Source organism: Dendrobates tinctorius, unplaced genomic scaffold, assembly GCF_039654945.1.
Source record: "Dendrobates tinctorius isolate UK_male_01 unplaced genomic scaffold, ASM3965494v1 ptg000269l, whole genome shotgun sequence".
In the NCBI taxonomy this organism is placed as follows: domain Eukaryota; kingdom Metazoa; phylum Chordata; class Amphibia; order Anura; family Dendrobatidae; genus Dendrobates; species Dendrobates tinctorius.
This window is the reverse complement of record NW_027361936.1, coordinates 680,001-704,379: the sequence shown is the minus strand read 5'-3', so window position 1 is coordinate 704,379 and position 24,379 is coordinate 680,001.

Below are 24,379 nucleotides of genomic sequence, written 5' to 3'. Positions count from 1 at the left end.
AAAATCCAGACCCTACACCCATAAGCCACCTATCAATACTACAATACTACCTATCTCTAGCCCGCTGCTTACAAAAAGGTTCATATTTAGTGATGTGGTTTAGTACATTACCCTATTTGGTAGCTGTAGGACCATTTGTTGACCCCCAACACCTAGCCACTAAAAGTCAAGTTATAAACAGAAGATTCTTCATCAGAACTTTCAGTGAAGGTATCAATTCATTATTGTTGAAATAATATGAGTATAATGTAGCAGCTTAAGACCTGTACTAAGTTGAATAATTTGGAAAATTTCTGTGTGTTGCATCCTTGACAGTAGTAGAGGAATTGTAATCTCCCCTTCTCTGCCGGGATCTCCAGCAAGACTCATGCCACTTCCAGCTTGCTCCTTGTGGAAGGAGCACACAGGGGGATGTTGGATGGCACGATGGAGTGATGTTTTTGCGTCATCCAGCGTCCACAGCAGCAATTCACAGAAGAGGAGACGATGGAGGGAGCCTTGATTAGTATAAGTTGCTTCTTTATTCTTTTTAATTAAATCTTATATTACTGTGCAGGGGGCATAAAATGAGGGGCTGTGGAGATGGGGCAATAATGTAAGAGACTGTGCTGATGGAGGTAATAAAATGAGGGGTTGTTAGGATTGGGGGAATACAATGAGGGGGCTGTGCTGATTGAGGGAATAAAATGAGGGGGATTGTGCAGAGGGGGAATAAAATGTGGGCTGTGCTGAAGGGGAGGAATAAAATGGGGGGCTCTGCTGATGGGGGAATAAAATGAGGATCTGTGCTCATGGGGGAATATGAGGGACTATGCTGAGGGAGGGTAATAAAATGAGGGAATGGCTGTGTTTATGGGGGCAAAAATGAGGAGTTGCACAGATGGGGGGATGCGATGAGGGGCTCTGCAGATGGAGGAATAAACTGAGGAGCTGTGTAGATGTGGAGATGTGGGAAAACTGAAGGCCTGCACAGAGGGGGGAAAAATGAGGGGCTATGCTGATGGGGGAATATGAGGGGCTATGAAGAAGGGAGGGGATAAAATGAGGAGAGGGTTTGTGCTGATGAGTTGAGATAAAATGAAGGGATGTGCAGAGGGGGGATAAAATGAGAGGCTGTGCAGAGGAGGATAAAATGAGGGGCTGTGCAGAGGGGGGAATAAACTAAGGGGCTGTGCAGATGTGGAAAATAAACTGAGGGGCTGTGCAGAGGGGGATAAAATAATGGGCTATTCACAGGGAGGATAAAATGACGGTCTGTGCAGATGGGGGAATAAAATGAGGGGATCTGCAGATGGGAGGAATAAAATGAGGTGCTGTGCATGAGGACATGAAATGAGGGACTGTGATGGGGGACAGCAAAGTATATGAGGAGCTGTGGTGACCATACTCTATATGGGGCTGTGGAAGTCATTATGCTAGGGGCTGTGTAGACCATACTGTACAGGGGCTATGGTGAATTTCATACTATTTGGAGTGCTGTTTGTGGACCATAATACTGTATGGGATGCTGTAGGGGACATCATAGTATGCATGGGGTTGTTTTGATCATCATATTATTTTGGGGGGTCTGTGGTAGACAACATACTATATATGGAGGGCTGTGGTGGTGAAAATACTATACATTGGCGGCTTGTTGTGGATATCATATAGTATTATAGGCTGCTGTAATGACCATCATACTGGTAGTAGGACAGTGTGTGGAGTGGTTACAGTTTGAAGAGGGCAGCATGGTGGGCAATATGAGGACACAGAGGTTACCATGGCAGAAGGACAGTGTGGAGATATGAAAAGTGTAATTGAAAATTAGAGAGGGGTCAGCCATGGTATAGGCCATGGTTCATAAAGGCGGATGTTGTGGTGGTTGTAGCTGATAATGGTGGACATTGTGGGGGTCATATACAATAGGAGGCATATTTAGGTCATAATATGAATAGATATTTTTATGCAGAGAGCTTTTTTATAACACTCCTATTTTTAAGGGCACCTTGTCAGGATGTGCTGCAAAAGACTGGAGAAGAGGGAGGTCTACTGAGACAAGCTGTGGATGGGAAAAGTCATCATGTCATCTAGACAAGATGGAGATGAAAAAAAAGAGATGACTCTAGAAAAAATGTAATCTATAAGGTACCTAGATGAAAATGTTTATTTGTGATACTAACTAATTTTCATCAGTATTGTGGTTCCTGTATGGTCTGCAGTCCGATGATGGCTATTAATAACAACTCCCAGTATCTCCTTACCATTGTTTAGGACATACTGGGAGTTATAGGGTTGTAGGTTAAGGCGGTAAAATTGTTTAAGGGGCTTACTTGATCTTGCAATTGATTGTTGTACTAAACTTGATTCTTGTATTCAAGTACTCTTGGTTCTCGTAATGTATTCATATACTTATGGTGATTCTAGTGACGTATTCATGTACTGATGGAAGTTCTGGTGATGTAGTCAAGTATTGATGGTGGACCTGTTGATGTATTCATGTATTAATGGTGGTTCTGATGAAGTATTCATCTACTCATGGTGGTTCTGGTACTCTAATTATCTACTGATGATGATTTTGGCTTCATATTCTTGTACCGATGATGGTTCTGGTGAGGAGTATGTCACCAGAATCATCATCACTACATGAATACAGCAGCAAAGCAACTATCACTATATAGTGGGCATGGAAAGTATTCAGACTCTTAAAATTTTCACTCTTTGTTTCATTGCAGCCATTTGGTAAATTCAAAAAAGTTCATTTTTTCCTCATTAATGTACACTCTGCACCCCATCTTAACTGAAAAAAACAGAAATGTTGAAATTTAGCAAATTTACTAAAAAAGAAAAACTTAAATATCACATGGTCAACATGGTCATATGTATTCAGATCCATTGCTCAGTACAGTATTGCGTAGAAGCACCCTTTTGAGCTAGTACAGCCATGATTCTTGTTGGGAATGATGCAACAAGCTTTTCACACCTGGATTTGAGGATCCTCTGCCATTCTTCCTTACAGATCCTCTCCAGTTCCATCAGCTTGGATGTTGAACATTGGTAGACAGCCATTCTACATTACTTTTCACATCATATCCTTTTTTTGTGGCCTCTTCTTTTGGTAATATTAAAGGTGAGGTTTCTTCACATTTTTTTAAGCCATCATTCCAGACTTGTGCAACGTGTGTCAAACTGTGCTTGCATTGATGTCTGTCACCTCACTATTATGAAGAATACGAGCCACCTTCACTGCTGTGTTTCTTGTGTCAGAACTGATAGACCTTTTTGATGAGCTGACTTGTTGAGTCTGACATTTTGCATGGACGTCCACTTCCTGGCTTTTGAATGGATGGGCGGACTTCTTTTCATATTCTTCCAACTTTAATGGCATTCAAATGATGCAGTTTGGCAATTTTCTTGGCCAAGAGACTGGATGATGCTGTTTCTCTTGTCCTGGGAAATCTTCTTCATGGCTGCTCCTTGATTCAAACCAGTGACCTTTCGCTTGGGAATCAAGGTAATCACACAGTTATTAGGGAATGTGAGAACAGGCTGTATTTTGTATCATACAGGAAGAAAATGATTTTTCCACAACCATGAGTAAACAGTAACAAATCAGCGACATAACAAGAATCTGCATAACTAATCATATGCTAAATAGTTGCAAGTCAAATTTATGTATGAGCTAGCTAAGATGATTGTCTGTAAAATGATGCTACTCTCACTTTTATATATATATATGTATATATATATATTCACAGCTCTGGCAAAAATTAAGAGACCTCTGCACAGTTTTATAAACATCAGCTTCTCTACATGTCTGACAGCTAGAGTGGAGCGAAATGGGTCGATCATATTCAAAAGTCGGCGACTTTCGCTGAAGTCGGGTTTCATGAAACGAAACCCAACCATAGCGTGAGGTCGGTGACCAGAGCGCCAAAATCGCGATTCAAAAGATGCTTCCAGCACCCTTTTTCAGCCAATGATGGAGGACGCACACTGTGGGCAACGCTATGACATAGGCATCGGTCACCACCATCGTTGAGAAGGGCATGCAAGTGATTGGCTGGCCTTGTGTGGTGTCACAGGGGCTATAAAAGGCGTGAACGCCGACCGCCATCTTACTTATGCCGATCTTAGCATAGGGAGAGCTACTGCTGCTGCTGATTCTGTAGGGAGAGCGTTAGGCAGGGAAGAAGAACCAAAAAACTGCTTCTGCTGTTAGCGATTTCCACTTACAACACAAACCTTTGTGTGCAGTGACAGGGGAGGCTATATTTTTGTGCATCAGCTCTGTTGGTTATTAGGCTGCCTTATAAGGCTCCCTGATCGCTGCATTGCTGTATGCACACTGCTGTGCAAACTGCTTTTTTAAAAGCAAAATTACTTTTCTTCCTCTTTTCTGCACAGTTACCAAGCGTTCATTGTTCCACCCTTTTGTGTGCAGCAGTCCTGCTTATTAGGCTGCCTGTGTCCATACTTGGACTGAGAGCATCATAGTCAGCCTCCTAAAATCTCTAGTGAGATCCAAATTCTCACCAATCCTATATACACCCTCCACCTTGTCATACACCATCCAATTTCAGCCTGTTACATTGAGGTGTACTCTCTACTGGGCCTGAGACAATAGTTCAGCATCCTCAACTCTATAGTGAGATTCAAATTCTCACCAATACTACATACACCCTCCACCTTGTCATACACCATGCAATTGCAGCCTGTTACATTGAGGTGTAATCCCTACTGGGCCTGAGACAATAGTTCAGCGTCCTCAAATCTATAGTGAGATTCAAATTCTCACCAATACTACATACACCCTCCACCTTGTCATACACCATCCAATTTCAGCCTGTTACATTGAGGAGTAATCTCTCCTGGGCCTGAGACAATAGTTCAGCGTCCTCAAATCTATATTGAGATTCAAATTCTCACCAATCCTATAGATACCCTACACCTTGTCATACACCATCCAATTTCAGCCTGTTACATTGAGGTGTAATCTATACTGGGCCTGAGACAATAGTTCAGCATCCTCAAATCTATAGTGAGATTCAAAATCTCACCAATAGTAGATACACCTTCTACCTTGTTTTACAGTACCATATAGCTGGTGGTATTTTGGGTACATTTTCACAAAAATGAGCAAGTATGGTGGAAGACACCATGGAAGTGGGCGGGGGTTGCCAGCTGGTCCCGATGGTGGTGGTGGTGGTGTTGCATCTGTTGGTAGTGGCAAAAGCACAATAGCACCTAAGGCAGGAGGTGTTGAGCCTGCGTCATCATCTGGCTCCACAAGGCCTCGAAGGCTCTCTTTTCTGGGAGTAGGTAAACCACTTTTAAAGCCAGAGCTTCAGGAACAAGTTGTGGCTTACATTGCTGACACAGCCTCCAGCTCTCTCGCCTACTCTTCTGAAGTTTCAAAAAATAAAAGTACTGAGTCGTCATTGGAGGCTCCTGGTCAGGAACAACACCTTTTCTTGTGTCCTTCACCCCTACCAAAAGTGAAGGATGTGGCAGGCCACACTACCGATTACTCCATGGAGCTCTTTTCACATACCATGCCTGGGTTATCAAGTCAAATCGTGAATTCCCCAGTCCAAGATGAATCTGACATGGAGTGCACTGATGCACAGCCACTGCTAGACTTTTCTACTGGTACATTCACTCAGAGCACTACATTGTCCTCGCAGTGTACTGAGCCCGAATCTGACCCTGATGAAACTCAGGTGCCCTTTCCCGCGAACAGAGGCAGGCTGTAATTCATTTGTGATAGGATACACGGGCAGGCAGTTTGCAGGCTGACATGGAGTTGTCTGGTGTGCAGTGGTCGAAGCTGAAAGACCTCTGTAAAGTCCTTCAGTGTTTTGAGGAATGCACACAGCTGGTAAGCGCAGACGACGCCATCATAAGCATGAGCATCCCACTTATGCGTCTGCTCATGCAAACTTTGATGCACATTAAGGAGCCTGCAGCCGAGGAGGAGGGAAGCCTTGATGACAGTCAGCCATTGTCTGCTCAGGGAAGTCTCGTGGACGAGGTGGAGGAAGAAGAGGAAGAGGAGGAGGATGATGGGGATGATTATTTTGGGGAGAAGGATGCTTCTCAGGGGGCAAGAAAAAATGTTGACGTGGCAAGGTCAGTTACAGGGTTTGTGCGTGACTGGAGGGATGTGGATTTGCCAGAAAGTGCTCCTCCACCCAGCACTCGCAGTGCATCAATGACACCTGAAACATTGACCCACATGTCTGATTATGCCTTGCAGATCCTAAAAAGGGACCCCCGCATTGCCAAAATGATGAACGATGACGACTACTGGTTGGCCAGCATCCTGGATCCACGCTATAAAGGCAAATTCCAAAACATCATGCTACAGGAGAACCAAGAGCTAATATTGGCTACCAAACAAGCAACTCTGGCAAACCGTTTGTTTGAGGCATTCCCAGAACTCACAGTGGCGGTGATGTTTTTCCAACAAGCCGTAGGGGGCAACATGGAAGAGGTGTTCGTGGTGCACACAGCCGAAGTGGCGTTGGACACAGGGGTTTCATGACCATGTTGTGGACTGATTTTTCAAGTACCACTCACACGACTGGTAATACTGCATCGATCGAAAGTGACAGGAGACAGCAGTTGTCAACTATGGTAACAAACTACTTCTCGTCCCAAATCAATGTTCTCCCTCACTGGTCATTCCCCTTTGACAATTGGTCAGTAAACTTGACACCAGGCCTGAATTGGCACAATATGCCTTACAGGAGCTCGCTTGCCCTGCTGCTAGTGTGTTATCTGAACGAGTCTTCAGTGCTGCTGGATCAATCCTGACAGAAAAAAGGACCCGTCTGTCGACCCAAAATGTTGATGATCTAACCTTCATTAAAATGAACCATGCATGGGTTTCAAAGGATTTTGTCCCACCCTCCCCTGCTGACATGTAGGTTGACAGAAAAATGGCTTGCTTTTGTTCTCCTCTTCTGCGGACTTCTCCAATTACTCCATTTGCAGCTGCTGATTGTCTAACATCAACATATGCCAATTTTTTCACCTCCCTAACTGGGCTGCCTCCCCCCACAGGGCCGGGGTCACCACCTGGTGCATGCACCCGTGCGAGTGCCGTTGCCCTGGACAGGTGGGTGGGCACACTCTTTGGCAACGGCACTGGCACAAGGTCCCTCATAGTAGAATCAAGTGTCTCTGATGGTGGGGATGCACACCCGCCATCAGACACACCGGTGCACTATGAGGGGCCCTGTGCCAGTGCCGTCGCCAACGAGTGGGCCCCCCTGCTTGCTCAGAATCACAGCACTTGCAAAGTTGAAATACTTAACTCTCCCTGCTCTACCGCCATGATGTCTTCCGCGTTTCCTGACAGTGAAATTCTGGTCAGAGAGCACGATGACATCACATCTGTACGCCCTCTGCCTAAACAGTCCAAGTGCAGTGAGATGGAAGATGGGGATGACGAGGAGTCCAGACTAGTACAGGGATTCCCTAGCGAGGAGACTTATTTAATTGTTTTCAATGTTGGGACAGCTATTTTTGGGGAGCACTATACTCTGAAGAATGATATATGAGGCCCACCATACACTGGAGCATTCCAAAGGTGGACATCAGACACTGGAGCAGCATTTACAGGGCCCATTATGCACTGGAGCATTAGAAATGGGGCCCATTATATATGGAGCATTATTTGGGCCCATAACACAGTGGAGCTTCATCCATGGGGACCAACATATACTGTAGCATTATGTGGAGCTCATCATATACTGTTTCAAACATTAGATAGGACCAATGATTCTGTATGGAGAAATATATGGGCCTCATTACTCTGTATAGCGCACTGTGCGGTGGCCATAATACTGTATGGAGTAATATACTGTCCGTTTTTGGAGCTATTGGAGAATTTAAAATGGATATCAGTCATGAGATGTAAGAAGTGAAGTACTATACCGCTATTTCTATGCTATATCAGTGATTCATAAATTGTGGCATGTGTTAAAGGAGCCCAGTGACACTCTTTGGCCCAGGGCCCACGAAAATCTGTAGCCAGCCGTACCCCCCCACAACTTTAGCTAAATAACCCCCAGTTTTCAATGCCTAACTATTATTATAAAGTAAATTATGGTTGACAAGCTTAAGTAATAAGTATTGATGTTTTGGGCATTAAACTGGGCACTGTAGGTGTGTTTCCTGTCCTCCACTCCCTGCCGACCTTGGTTCCCCATTGACTTGCATTGGTTTTCATGGTTCAGTTGGCCTTCGACTTTTCACGATAATCAGCCGATTTCGTTTGACCCGACTTTTGAGAAAGTCGGGTTTCATGAAACCCGACTCGACCCGAAAAAAGGCAAAGTCGCTCATCTCTACTGACAGCCATTCCATACCAGTGTTGGTTGGGAATCACCCGGTGTTCGGACTGCCAAACCCGTACAATAGCATGGACTTCCTGAGCTATGTTCGGGGTCCATGCATGGACACTAGGTGTTAGGTACGGACCCCAAACTTCACCATTCGGGTTCGCTCATCACTACTAACGATGATAGTGAACACGCTATATACATAACAGGCTAATTAAGGTCTGAAACCCTGGTCAAAGTTATCCGAGCACACAAATCCCCAAAGGTGCCCAAACTTTTGCATTGGACCATTTTCCTTTTCGTAATTTTTAAAGTGAAAAAAATAACAATAGAATATTTTTTTTCTTAAAATAGAAAGGAAATGTGTCATCTTTAACTTTAGGCCTATTAGAGATCATTTCATCTTCAACTTGCTTAAAGGGAGTCTGTCACCCCATTTTTGGCCTATAAGCTGCGGCCACAGCCATCAGGGGCTTATCTACAGCATTCTGTAATGCTGTAGATAAGACCCTGATGTAACCTGAAAGATAAGAAAAAAGAGTTAGAGTATACTCATCAGGGTGTTCGGACCGGTCCGATGGGTGTCGCCGTCCTGTCCGGCGCCTCCCATTTTCATACAATGCCGTCCTCCTTCTTGCTTCTCCCTCGGCTCCTGCGCATGTGTACTTTATCTGCCCTGTTGAGGGAAGAGTAAAGTACTGCATTGTGCAGGCGCCGGACCTCTCTGACCTTTCCCGGCGCCTGCGCACTGCAGTACGCAAACTTTTACATGCCACTGTAGATGATATGGAGGGGCCCAAGAAGTAAGAAGTAAGCTGAGTATTAGTATTTTTTATTTTTTAACATTAGGATGGCCTTTTATAGCTCAGAAAATAGACTGATGCTAGATACCTGACAGCTGCTTATCACCTGTGAGAACAAACGATCAAACATATTGTAATCCAGCATGACGGATCCATATACAGTAAAGTTCATATCTTTGCACTTTATATTGGGTGCCACCTTATGCTTCTTTTGACATCGTAATAAGACAGCATCTATCTTAGAAACAACTTTTGAACACAAAAATACTACTAAAATAATTTGAAAATACCAATCTGTAAAAAAAACGATGTCTTTTTTATAAAATACAAGACCTGAGGAGGTACAATATGGAAACCACAGATGTATGGAACCCTAAAATATAAGTTTTAATTAGAAAAAGTGCTGCACTTTATGTTAGGGATGCATTAGGGTCTTAAGGGAAAACCTTGGACGAGTAGGGGGCACCATACCGTAGAAACTCAGGATGCCAACCTCCGCTGGCAAGCAGGGAATCCTTCAGGGAATTCTAGGGTTGGTTAGTCCACACACATTGTGATCTATTATCCCCTTTTAAAGAACCTTATCTTTTTTCATTTTCTTTGCTTTTTATGATGTACAATAACAAATTTCCCTTTTTTTATGTATTGTATTTATGTCAGACTAACAGACTTGAGAGTTCTGTTTTTAACTTACTAATTAAAAGTTATATTTTAGGGGCTCCATACGTCTGTGGTTTTCTTTCTTGATTTGGACCTCAACTTTACAAAATTTTTGGTTTACTTCGAGGTACAATATGGACCTGTAAATTTCTATGGGCGATATATTTTAGCTTCTTCCTATATTCCCATTAGTGAATTCTATTATCCAAGAGAACTGAATTCCAGTTTAACCCCTTTCTGCCATCCGACGTACTATCCCGTCAATGGGACCTGGGCCCCTATGCCCATGGACGGGATAGTACGTCGGCGCGATCAGCGGCGCCCACTTGGTGAGCGCCGCTAATCGCGGCCGGGTGTCAGCTGATTATCACAGCTGACACCCGGCACAATGTGTCAGGGGCGGTCACGGACCGCCCCCGACACGTTAACCCCTTGCACACTGCGATCAAACATAATCGCAGAGTACCGGGGGTTAAAGGGAAGCATCGGCAGGGAGGGGGCTCCCTCCGTGCTTCCCTGAGCCCCCCACGGCAGTGCAATGTGCAGCGCTGCTGCGGGGGGCTCCTTTCCTCCAGGCCCCCGAATCCAAGATGGCGGCGGGGGCCTTCGGGGGCCTGAGGAAGCTGGCTTCCTCAGTGCCTGCAAAGCGCAGGCATGAGGAAGCCTTCTGCAGTGCCTGTGTCAGATCGCTGATCTGTCACAGTGATCTGTGATGTGACAGATCAGCAATCTGTCACAGGACAGTGATGTCCCACCTGGGACTATTTAATAAAGTACAAAAAAATAAAAAAAAGTGTTAAAATAATTAAAAAAAAATCGCCAAATAAATTAGAAAAAAAAAAAATATTCCCCCAATAAATCCATTTTTTGGAAATAATAAAAAAAAAAAACCAATAAAAGTACACATATTAGGTATTGCCGCGTCCATAATGACCCGCCCTATAAAACTGTCCCATTAGTTAACCCCTTTAGCGAACCTCTTAAAAAATAAAAATAAAAAACGAAGCAAAAAATAATGATTTATTATCATACCGCCAAACAAAAAGTGTAATAACGCGCGATCAAAAAGACGCATATAAATATCCATGGTACCGCTGAAAACGTCATCTTGTCCCGCAAAAAACGAGCCACCACACAGCATCATCAGCGAAAAAAGTTATAGCTCGCAGAATAAAGCGATGCAAAAATAATTATTTTTTATATAAAATAGTTTTCATTGCATAAAACCAACAAAAACATAAAAAAACGACCTAAATGAGGTATCGCTGTAACCGTACTGACCCGAAGAATAAAACTGCTTTATCAATTTTACCGCACGCGGAACGGTGTAAACGCACCCCCCCAAAAGAAATTCATGAAACGCTGTTTTTTGTTCATTCTGCGTCCCAAAATTAGGAATAAAAAGCGATCAAAAAATGTCACGTGCCTGAAAATGGTACCAATAAAAACATCAACTCGTCCCGCAAAAAATAAGACCTCACATGACTCGGTGGGTCAAAATACGGAAAAATTATAGCTCTCAATATGTGGTGATGCAAAAACTATTTTTACAATAAAAAGAGTCTTTTAGCGTGCGACAGCTGTCAAACATAAAAACCGCCATAAATAGTAAATCAAACCCCCCGATATCACCCCCTTAGTTAGGGAAAAATAATAAAATTAAAAAAAAAGTATTTATCTCCATTTTCCCATTAGGGTTAGGGTAAGGCTGTGTGCACACACTGCGGATTAGGTGCGGATTCATCCGCGCGGATTTTGTAAAATCCGCAGGTGAAACCGCAGGTCAAAAGACCTTCGGTTTTACCTGCGGATTGCTCTGCGGTTTTGTCCTGCGGTTTTTCATCTCCTCAATAGAGGAGATGGCAAACCGCAGGAGAATCCGCAGAAAGAATTGACATGTCAATTCTTTCTGCGGATTGAAAACCGCAGATAATCTGCGCGGAAAATTCCGCACCGTCTGCACTGCGGTTTTTGATTCCCATAGGGAATCATGGTACTGTATACCGCAGCAGAAACTGCTGCGGGTCCGCAGAGGCCAAAACCGCTGCGGAACCGCAGCAAAATCCGCAGCGTGTGCACACAGCCTTAGGGCTAGGGTTAGGGCTAGGGTTAGGGCTAGGGTTAGGGCTAGGGTTAGGGCTCAGATTAGGGTTAGGGGTGTGTTGGGGTTAGGGTTGGAGTTATAATTGGGGGTTGCCACTGTTTGGGCACATCTGGGTCTCTCCAAATGCAACATGGCGTCTGATCTCAATTCCAGCCAATTCTGAGTTGAAAAAGTCAAATGGTGCTCCTTCCCTTCCAAGCTCTGCCATGCGCCCAAACAGTGTTTTACCCCCACATGTAGGGTATCAGCCTACTCAGGACAAATTGCAAAACAATTTTTGGGGTCCAATTTCTACTGTTACCCTTAGGAAAATAAAAAATTGGGGGCAAATTATCATTTTTGTGGAAAAAAATGATTTTTTTATTTTCACGTCCGAGTGTTATAAACTTCTGTGAAGCACTTGGGGGTTCAAAGTGCTCACCACACATCTAGATAAGTTCCGTGGGGGGTCTAGTGTCCAAAATGGGGTCACTTGTGGGGAGTTTCAATAGTTTAGGTACATCAGGGGCTCTCCAAACGCACATGACACCCGCAGACCATTCCATCAAAGTCTGCATTCCAAAACGTCACTGCTTCCCTTCCGAGCCCCGACGTGTGTCCATACAGTAGTTTTCTCCCACATATGGGGTGTCAGCGTACTCAGGCCAAATTGGACAGCAACTTTTGGGGGTCCAATTTCTCCTGTTACCCATGGGAAAATGAAAAAATTGGGGACTAATTGATCATGTTTCTGGAAAAAATACGTTTTTTTATTTTCATGCCCTGGCATTATAAACTTCTGTGAAGCCCTTGGGGGTTCAAAGTGCTCACCTCACATCTAGATAAGTTCCTTAGTGGGTCTAGTTTTCAAAATGGGGTCATTTGTGGGGGGTTTCCACTGTTTAGGTACATTAGGGGCTCTCCAAAGGCAACATGACACCCGCAGACCATTCCATCAAAGTCTGCATTCCAAAACGTCACTACTTCCCTTCCGAGCCCCGACGTGTGCCCATACAGTATTTTTCTCCCACATATGGGGTATCAGCATACTCAGGACAAATTGGACAACAACTTTTGGGGTCCAATTTCTCCTGGTACCCTTGGGAAAATAAAAAAATGGTGACTAAAAGATCATGTTTGTGGAAAAAATACAAATTTTTTATTTTCACGCCCGGGCGTTATAAACTTCTGTGAAGCACTGGGGGGTTCAAAGTGCTCACCACACATCTAGATAAGTTCCTTGGGGGGGTCTAGTTTACAAAATGGTGTCATTTGTGGGGGGTTTCCACTGTTTAGGTACATTAGGGGCTCTCCAAAGGCAACATGACACCCGCAGACCATTCCATCAAAGTCTGCATTCCAAAACGTCACTACTTCCCTTCCGAGCCCCGACGTGTGCCCATACAGTAGTTTTCTCCCACATATGGGGTATCAGCATACTCAGGACAAATTGGACAACAACTTTTGGGGTCCAATTTCTCCTGGTACCCTTGGGAAAATAAAAAAATGGTGACTAAAAGATCATGTTTGTGGAAAAAATACGAATTTTTTATTTTCACGCCCGGGCATTATAAACTTCTGTGAAGCACTGGGGGGGTCAAAGTGCTCACCACACATCTAGATAAGTTCCTTAGGGGGTCTAGTTTCCAAAATGGTGTCATTTGTGGGGGGTTTCCACTGTTTTGGTACATCAGGAGTTTTCCAAATGCGACATGGTGTCCGATCTCAATTCCAGCCAAAAACGTCAAATGGCACTGCTTCCCTTCCGAGCTCTGCCATGCGCCCAAATAGTGGTTTACCCCCACATGTGGGGTATCAGCGTACTCAGGGCAAATTGCACAATAACTTTTAGGGTCCTGTTACCCTTGGAAAAATAAGAATTAAGGGTGAAAAGATCATTTTTGTGGAAAAAATATGATTTTTTTAATTGTATGGCTTTATGTTATAAACTTCTGTGAAGCCCATGGGGGTTCAAAGTTTTCACCACACATCTAGATAAGTTCCTTAGGGGGTCTAGTTTCCAAAATGGTGTCATTTGTGGGGGTTTCCACTGTTTTGGTACATCAGGGGTTTTCCAAACGCGACATGGTGTCCGATCTCAATTCCAGCTAAAAACGCCAAATGGCGCTGCTTCCCTTCCGAGCTCTGCCATGCGCCCAAATAGTGGTTTACCCCCACATGTGGGGTATCAGCGTACTCAGGACAAATTGCACAATAACTTTTAGGGTCCTGTTACCCTTGGAAAAATAAGAATTGAGGGTGAAAAGATCATTTTTGTGGAAAAAATATGATTTTTTAATTGTATGGCTTTATGTTATAAACTTCTGTGAAGCCCATGGGGGTTCAAAGTTCTCACCACACATCTAGATAAGTTCCTTAGGGGGTCTAGTTTCCAAAATGGTGTCATTTGTGGGGGGTTTCCACTGTTTTGGTACATCAGGGGTTTTCCAAACGCGACATGGTGTCCGATCTCAATTCCAGCCAAAAACGTCAAATGGCGCTGCTTCCCTTCCGAGCTCTGCCATGCGCCCAAATAGTGGTTTACCCCCACATGTGGGGTATCAGCGTACTCAGGACAAATTGCACAATAACTTTTAGGGTCCTGTTACCCTTGGGAAAATAAAAATTGGGGTGAAAAGATCATTTTTGTGGAAAAAATATGATTTTTTAATTGTACCGCTGTACGTTTTAAACTTCTGTAAAGCCCTTGTGGGTTCAAAGTTCTCACCACATATCTAGATAAGTTCCTTGGGGGGTCTAGTTTCCAAAATGGGGTCACTTGTAGGGGGTTTCCACTGTTTAGGTACATCAGGGACTCTCCAAACGTGACATGGCGTCCAATCTGAATTCCAGCCAATTTTGCATTGAAAAAGTCAAACGGCGCTCCTTCCATTCTGAGCTCTGCCATGCACCGAAACAGTGGTTCCCCCCCACATATCAGGTATCTGCGTACTCAGGACAAATTGCACAATAACTTTTGCAGTCCAATTTCTCCTGTTACCCTTGGTAAAATAAAAAAAATTGAACCTGAAGTATTTTTTTTATGAAAAAAAGTTAGATGTTCATTTTTTTTCAAATATTCAAAAAAATTCCTGTGACGCACCTAAAGGGTTAATAAACTTCTTGAATGTGGTTTTGAGCACTTTTAGAATGGTGTCACTTTTGGGTATTTTCTATCATATAGACCCCTCAAAGTGGCTTCAAATGTGATGTGGTCCTAAAAATAAAATGGTGTTGTAAAAATGAGAAATCGCTGGTCAACTTTTAACCCTTATAACTTCCTAACAAAAAAAAATTTTGGTTCAAAAATTGTGCTGATGTAAAGTAAACATGTGGGAAATGTTAGATATCAAGTTTTTTGTGTGCCGTATCTCTGTGATTTAAGGGCATAAAAATTCAAAGTTGGAAAATTGTGAAATTTTCAAAATTTTCGCCAAATTTCCGTTTTTCTCACAAATAAACGCAAGTTATTTGAATGAAATTTTACCACTAACATGAAGTACAATATGTCACGAGAAAACAATGTCAGAATCACCGGGATCCATGTAAGCGTTCCAGAGTTATGACCTCATAAAGGTACAGTGGTCAGAATTGTAAAAATTGGCCTGGTCATGAACGTGCAAACCACCCTTGGGGGTGAAGGGTTTAATGTGCAAAACTTTGGCGTACTTGAATTGATCAGCGTGCTGCCATCATTCACTTACGGTAAACTGGACAAGCCTTTGCAGCTGTAAAGTTACGACCGTGTATCTTTAGTACATTTTCTTGAGATGTTTTCTTAACGAGCGCATAGAATTCGCTTGTCACACCTGCATAGGAGATATTCCAAGCAGCGGACTGTTTTAGTTTAGCGGCTAATGTACTTTTCCATCAGTTATTAGTATAAGAGAGTGCTGCATGTCACTAAAGCTGTAATGAAACAATCTAATTTCATCTTGTGTGTAGCCCGAAGTAAATTTACTGATCACTGATGCAATGAATGTTAGGAAGAACCCAATCAGCAGGTGCTTTCAGCAACATTATCCTATTAAAGTGGGACAACTTCATATGGTGGCTTAAGGAATAGGCAGGAGCAAGTGATGGAGGGAAGGGATTGATTAAGAGACATGGTACACGTTAAGCTAGGTTTTTTTTTTGCTAAGCTAAGCAGCAGAGAATTGATATGTTAGCAATGAAGTGCAATGACAATTAAATTGTAACTGACCTACATGTTACCATCATTATGCTTTCTCTTTTTACTGCTTTCCCTCTTATTTAATCACACAGTATGGGAGTTTTATTAGGCAGTAATGTTAAAATCTTCATCCATTTAGCCATAAATGTTTGACTGGTGATCTATCAGCGTTTCTTGTACTATACAAACAAAACCATTTTGCTGAATCATTGTTGACTTGTTTGTGGACTAATTTAATGAGAATAATAACTTACATTACTGCTAGAAATCCTGCTAGCATGAGTAAGCTATATAATTTCTATTCATACCACTTCTATATTCATTGGTTGCACTGTGACAATATGCATATGCACGATATTTTTTTCTAACATTCTAGAGTTCAAGCTAAGTTCTGCTCCATTAAAGCAGCCGATATAAATAACTCACTGATAAATTTTCTACAGACTTATTAATATAGTGAATGTGGAATGTGGTGGCCAGGTGCAAGTATGTACACTATAAGGAATCACATTCTGGAATTGTTTTGCTGTTTTGAAGAAATTGAGAGATTTAAAAATATACATATATATGATTTTACAATTCTTCACAGTATTTCATGCTTTATTTATTTTTATTTAATGTTATGATTTTATTATCTATTTTTTTATTTGCTTAAACCTACTTTTTAGACTGGAGAATGTATCTTTTGTTAGCAAATGTAAGGTTAAATACAACTCAAATGTGAACCACAAAAGTTTCAAAAATATGACCAAAATAAGATATCGCAGTTAAATAATCAGTAAAAATTGCTGTTAGTTTTGTGCAACCCGTTTAAAGTTGTTTTTGTTACATAAACAGTGCAACAGAACTTTTCAGATCCTTGGTCAGGATGCCAAAAGCAAGGAGAAACAGCCTTAAATGGAATTGTATATGAGGCTTGTTGTTGTAAATTCACACGTATGGAGATTGCGTATGCAACAGAGCAGTCAGGGGAAACAAACTGGAGACATGGGAAAAGGAGTTAAAACTTTATGGACATGTTGTAGAGAAGAGATATACGAATACAATCTGCTAAAATTTTACAAAAATATGCATTCATCAAAATGTAGATTCACTTCCATGTGGATTAAGATAATTGACAGCCGGATGACCATCATTTTGCTGACCAGTAATGGGCCATTAAAAGGTTAGAAATGAAAAAAATGTGTACTCATCATACCACTCACTTCTTTGACGAAATTGCTCCTCACCAGTAGAGATGAGCGAACTTGTTCAGAAAACATTTGCCGATCCCTAATTTGGCAGAAACATTCGGATTCATGCTCGGATTCCCAAACTTTTTTCCTTAACCCTTTCCTGACCCATGACGCCTACGTAGGCGTCATGGTAAAAATCAGCCTCCTGCGGGTCGGGTGACTGGGGTCAATGAAAGGTCACCCAACCCGCACACAAAGGACCCTTTATACTTCACCACAGGGGGTGGATTAGCCCCCACGTGGCTATGATCGCTCTGATTGGCTGTTTAAAGTGAAACAGCCAATCAGAGCGATAGTAATATTTCATCAATGAAATTTGATGAAATACTAGAATCCAGCCAAGGCCGATGCTGCAGTAGCAGTGGACATGGCTTGAGACACTAATTTAACCCCCCCACACCGGCTGGGGGGGCGATCGGCCCCCATCACGGACTGACAGCAGCGATCGGCCGCTGCTGTCATGATATGCTCCCCCTCCCCTTCCCTCCCCTCCCCCCTGCAGTTCGATCCCCCCTCACCTTCCCTGGTACCTCCTATGTCCCGCTCTGGCTCACGGTGTCCTGCCATCCCGGATCATGGGCGCCGCCATCTTGGAAAATGGTGGGCGCATGCGCAGTGCAATTATAATTTTTCACCAGTGAAATTTGGTGAAATATTACAATCCAGCCATGGCTGATGCTGCAATAGCATCGGCCATGGCTGGAGACACCGATCCGACCCCCCACCAACTGACGGTGCCAATCTGCTGCCGCAACCGACAGATGGCAGCGATCGGCCGCCACAGTGATCATCAGCTCCCCTTCCTTCCGCTCCCCCCAGTCTTCCGATCCCCCCACACTGTCCCCAGTACCTCCTGTCCCTCTGGTCTTCCCGGTGTCATGCATCATGGTTGCCGCCATCTTGGAAAATGGCGGGCGCATACACAGTGCACCCGCTGGAACCTGCCGTCTGCAGATTCATTCATTTATTTTGATCACTGTGAGAAACTCTCACAGTGATCAAAATAAAAAAAGTAAATAATATCACCCCCATAGGTAGGGATATATAATAAAATAAAGAAAATATTTTTATTTTTCCATTAGGGTTAGAATTAGGGTTAGGGTTAGGATTAGGGTTAGGGTTAGAATTAGTCTTAGGGTTGGAATTAAGGTTAGGGTTGGAATTAGGGTTAGGGTTAAAATTAGGGTTAGGGTTAAAATTAGGGTTAGGGTTAGAATTAGGGTTTGGGTTGTGATTAGGGTTAGGGTTGGAATTAGGGTTAGGGATGGAATTAGGGTTGGGATTAGGGTTAGGGGTGGGTTGGGGTTGGGATTAGGGTTAGGCTTGTGGTTAGGGTTAGAGTTCGGATTAGAGTTAGGAGTGTGTTGGGGTTAGGGTTGTGGTTAGGGTTATTAGCAGGGATGAGCAAGCATATTTGTGGGTATTCGGTACTCTGCGAGTAATGCGGTACTCGCTGTATTCGAAACATAGCAAGTATTTCACTACTCGACTCGCTATTTGGTTCTCCCGCCCAGCAGTTGCCAATCACAGTAACGCCGCACCCTTCTTGGTTGTGGGTGGCATTACTATGATTGGCTAACCCCCCAGCATCCTATGAGTCATCAATCATAGCCTGGCACTAAGCCATGCCTGCCGCCAACATTTTCTGCACATTGCATGCAAAACACAGCTAGTGTAGGGAGAGTGTGAGCAGCTGCTAGGGAGAGTTATGTTTTTTGGTTCAAATCAGCCAGAAATCCTCTGTGAAACCCAAAAGCTCTTTTCAGAGCTGAAAGTATAAGGTCAGGGACCGAGTAGTGACCGTTTTCCCAGCTTTTTTTAGGTCACATTTACCCCTGCAGGGCAGGTTTTTTGTGCTGCTGCCGTGCTGCGATCACAGCGAATAGCACGCACGGTACTGCACAACTGACGCAGACAGCACCGCTGTCTTGTGTGGTGTCTGGGGTGCATACTCTTGCCTTAAACCTCAGGGCAGTTTTTTGTGCTGCTGCCGTGCTGCGTTCACATAATCACAGCAAATAGTACGCACGCACGGTACTGCACAACTGACACGCAGCCAGCACCGCTGTCTTGTGTGGTGTCTGGGGTGCGTATTCTTGCCTTACACCTCAGGGCAGTTTTTTTGTGCTGCTGCAGTACTGTTTGTAAAACACAAAGCAGTACTAGGCTGTAGTGCTTCCTTCCACAAAGCACTAACTGCTCCTTGTTCCCCAAAGCTGCATATGAACATCTGCAACTATGGCAGAAAAATTCTAAATTTCTAAAAAGGCTGTTGTGAAGGGACAGGGACGTGGACGTGGGGTCGTTGGTGCCCAACAAGGCACAGAGTCTGGGAGATTGAAGAAGGTTGATGCATCTAGTGTCCTGGGGAAATTTCCCGGTCTGGAACAAAAACGGGCCTGGAAGCCAGAAGAACAAGAGCAGATACTGTCTTGGATGACTGAGGAGGCCTCCACGAAATCACAAAATGTTCTAGCAGCACCCAATCGTCCATAACAAAATAGTCTACTGTTCATACAGAGAACGCTGGGTCATCCTTTTCTCAACCTGTTCCTAGTTCTTCATCACCCGGTCAGGAGTCACAGGAAACATTTGACCCCAACCTTGGTCATTCCGAGGATCTGTTTGGTCCATTTTCTTTCGTTGCCTCTGGCCTCTCACCGCGCGACATTGAAGAGGAACGTGAGGAGGTATCGTCTGTTGAAGATGGCCAAATATTTGAAACCCCACGTCCAGAAGAAAGCCACTTTCATCCATGTGATATACCGGGTGAGGAGGTGGAGGCTGATGGTGATGACACACAGTTGCCATCTGTCCAGTCGCCAATATCGACCTGGGCCGTTGGCACACATAGCCAACACAGCAGCACAGGGGATGAAGGTGGATACATAGCACCAACAAAGGCACCATGGGCTACTGGTTTGGGCAGAAGGTGAAGTGTGTCAAATGTTGCCAAAAGCAATCCCTTTGTTCCCCAAGTCAAGGCAAGGGTGCGTTCAGCCACTGTCTAGAAATTTTTTTCCAATAGTCCTTCTGAACCAAATGTTGTCATCTGTAGCATCTGCCATAGGAAGCTGTGCAGAGGCCAGGGCGAAGGCAACCAAAGCACCATCAGTATGCGGAAACACATGGCAGCCAAGCACCCTAGTCGGTGGGCTGAACAACAGGGTACCAAATCAGTGTCTGCGACTGCGGGTCAAACCACTGCCATGTCACCTGTGATATGGCCTCACCAATCTGCTGGGCGGAAAGCAGGTGATCATCATACCTCTTGCTCACAAGCTGCGGTTGCACAGACACAGGCCTCAATAAGCTCATCCACTTGTTTGTCCCAGGAAAGCGTCCAATTGTCCATGCCCCAGATGTATGAGAAGAGGCGTAAATACCAAGCCACACACCCACAAGCACAAATACTGAAATCGCACATTGCCAAGTTGCTAGCCATGGAGATGTTGCCATTTAGGCTTGTGGGGACACAGTCTTTCCGTGATCTATTGGCTGTGGCTGCCCCACGATACTCGTTTCCCAGCCGGCACTATTTTTCCCGGTGTGCCGTCCCTGCGTTACACCAGCACGTCTTAAACAATCCAATGCGTGCTCTCACTAACGCCGTAACCGGAAAGGTCCTTCTTACAACACACACGTGGACAAGTACTTGTGGCCTGGGACGATACATCTCTGTCACGGCACACTGGCTGAACCTGGTGGAAGGTGGAACAAAGTCTCAAACTGGATCATCAACACATATCCTACCCACACCACAAATAGTGGGCCAAACATCAATCAGGGTTTCCGCCTCATCATATACGTCCAGTCTCCCCTCTTCCTCCTCCTCCGCCTCGTCATCCTATGCTGAATTACCCTCCACATCACTCCCAAGTTGGGAGCTGTGCAGCAGCGCATCAGCAAAGCGGCAAAAGGCTCTGCTGAAGCTGAAGCTTAGGTGACATACCACACACTGCAGCAGAGCTTTGGCAAGGAATAAAACAGCAGACCGATCAGTGGCTCTCCCGACTGCAACTACAAACCTGGTCTGGTTGTCTGCGACAATGGACGTGCTGAAACTGGTGGTGCAGAAATTTATAAAAACATACCCTTACTGGAGAAGGTGCGCTGTATTTGCACCCATTTTGGCCATTCCTCAACCACTGTTGCCGGTCTTGCAGCGCTTCAAAAGCAATTTAATTTGCGAAACCACAGACTCATTTGTGACCTGCCAACACGGTGGAACTCAGCATATCATATGTTAGCAAGGGTAAGTTAGCAGCAGAGGCACTTTCTGAATACCAGCTTAAACATGCCCGTCACACTGAGACTCAGCCAAGACACATAACAACTGTCGAGTGGGTGTGGATCGCTGATATTTGTGAGGTGCTTGATAACTTTGGGTACTGCACCAAGCTTGTGAGCAGTGATCAGGCTATTATCAGCGTAACCATCCCTATGCTATGTCTGCTGAAAAAATCGCTGCAGAATCAAAAAATGGAATCTTTGCGTGCCCAGCAGCTGGGTATGGAGCAAGGTTTCACAATGGGTAATCCTACCCAGCCCAGCCAATATCATCAGGTAACATTGGGGAGTGAAGAGGATGATGAAAATGAGGAGGGAGAGGACTTCTTTTTCAGTGGTATCGAGGAGACACCTCATGCTACAGAGGGGAATCCCAACCCAAGCTTCATGTTTGTCCAGCTTGGGTGGGCTGAAGAGGAGGAGGTGGAGGAGGAGAGTCAGTATGAGGAGAGGATGGGTATTGTTCCTCCTTCAGGAGTCACAGAAAATTTGCCTCTATGCAGCTTGGCACACATGGCACACTTCATATCTGACTATCTGTGCCAAGACCCTCGTGTAATCCACATTTTCAATAGCAACCTATACTGGTTGGCCACCTTTCTAGACCCACGGTACAAGGACAAATTTCCTTCACTACTGTTGCAATCACCAAGGGGTTTCACAATGGAATCCTTCAAGAAGGCTGTTGTCGATAATTTGATGGCAACAGCACCCTCAGACACCACTGCTAGCAGACATACCAGCTCTGTGCAACAGCATGCATTAATGGGGAGAGAGACGCCAAGCAGGTCCAAAAGAGTTGGTGGTAAAATGTCCACAAACTGGGTAATCTTCAATAAACCGGTTCATCACCAAGGGCTAGCTGGAACAGTAGCAATGTCAAGGAGGGAGAAGTTGAACAAGATGGTCAACGACTATCTAAGTGAAAATACCTGCGTCCTTCATGATGCTTCTGTACCATTTAATTACTTGGTATCCAAGCTGCATAGTTGGCCCGACTGCTCCTTCTATGCCTTGGAGGTGCTGGCCTGCCCTGCTGCTAGTGTGATGTCAGAGCGTGTTTTCAGTTCCGCTGGGGCAAACATCACAGATACAGAGAATGCAGACAGGCTGACTCTGATAAAATTTAACAAGGACAGTATTTCGCAACAGTATTTAAGCCCTCCAGATGACAGTATCCCAACCTAAAGTCACGCAACACGTTTTTTTTTAAATTGGTGATCACATCCATCCCTTCCCATACAAGCCCCTTTTCTTCTTCTTACACATGTTTTCAAAACCTGCTTCTGACACATGTACCTCAAGGTCAATAAGCTAAAAACAATGTTATGTTAATTAATATTTCCCATCGGAGGCACTTGTGATGAGAGTGAGACCCTTCTTCCTTCATCAACCATGCTATCATGCCCCTGGGGCTAATTTTTGGAGACACTATTGATATGCCTGGACACTGGGCATGGCCACCTCTATGCTCGTAGTCCTGGCTTTATCATAATGGTTTGGCCCTTCCGACCTGCCTTGCTTCCTTCATCAACCATGATACAGCCCCTTGGGCTAATTTTTGGAGACACTATTGCTATGCCTGGACACTGGGCACGGCCACCGCTATGCTAGTAGTCCTGGCTTTATCATAATGGTTTGGCCCTTCAGACCTGCCTTGCTTCCTTCATGAACCATGATACAGCTCCTTGGGCTAATTTTTGAAGACACTATTGCTATGCATGGACATTGGGTACGGCCACCTCTATGCTCGTAGTCATGGCTTTATCATAATGGTTTGGCCCTTCAGACCTGCCTTGTTTCCTTCATTAACCATGATACAGCCCCTAGGGCTAATGTTTTGAAGACACTAAATCTATGCCTATACATTGGGCAGTGGCACAACAAGGACAGTAGTCCAAGCTTTATAATTGTGGATCCCTTGTGATGATGATGATGGGTGGCTTCTTCCTGTGTTAACCATAACACAGCCCCTACCCCTAGGGCAGATTGCTCTCCTTACACCACTTACTTAGGTGTCAGTAGATTGCCTCCAGCATCACTCGCTCTTATGGTACTTCTGATATATCACTGACTGGCACTGCGTAAGTGGCGTATGAGTCCCGCTCTTCCGGCAAAAATCCAAAGGACTTAAAAAAGTGTTTGTACATGCTAGTGAAGCAGTGGTGTAAAAACAATCGTGCAGCCCCTGACCAGGTGCCCCCATGTTATATACATTTGTTTACAGCATACATTTTTTAACATTTACACATTTTTTAGCATTTCCCTCAGCCCCAGACCGCTTTAAAGGGTCCAGCAGACAATTACTCACATTTTCCATTGACTATCAATGGACTCGCTATTCGTACCAAATACCCGACTATTAGGGTATACTCAGTACGAGTATAGCGAGTCCGAATACTTCAGTACTCGCTCATCCCTAGTTATTAGGGTTGGAATTAGGGTTAGGGGTGTGTTGGGGTTAGGGTTGGAGTTAGAATTGAGGGTTTTCCACTGTTTAGGCACATCAGGGGGTCTCCCAAACGCGACATGGCGCCACCTTTTATTCCAGCCAATTTTGCGTTCAAAAAGTCAAACAGTGGTCCCTCCATTCCGAGCCCCAACGTGTGCCCAAACAGTGGTTTACTCCCACATATGGGGTATCATCGTACTCAGGAAAAATTGCACAACAAGTTTTGGGGTCTAACTTCTCCTGTTACCCTTGGAAAAATACAAAATTGGGGGCTAAAATAATAATTTTTGGGGGAAAAAAATGATTTTTTATTTTCATCGCTCTGCGTTATAAACTTCTGGGAAGCACTTGGAGG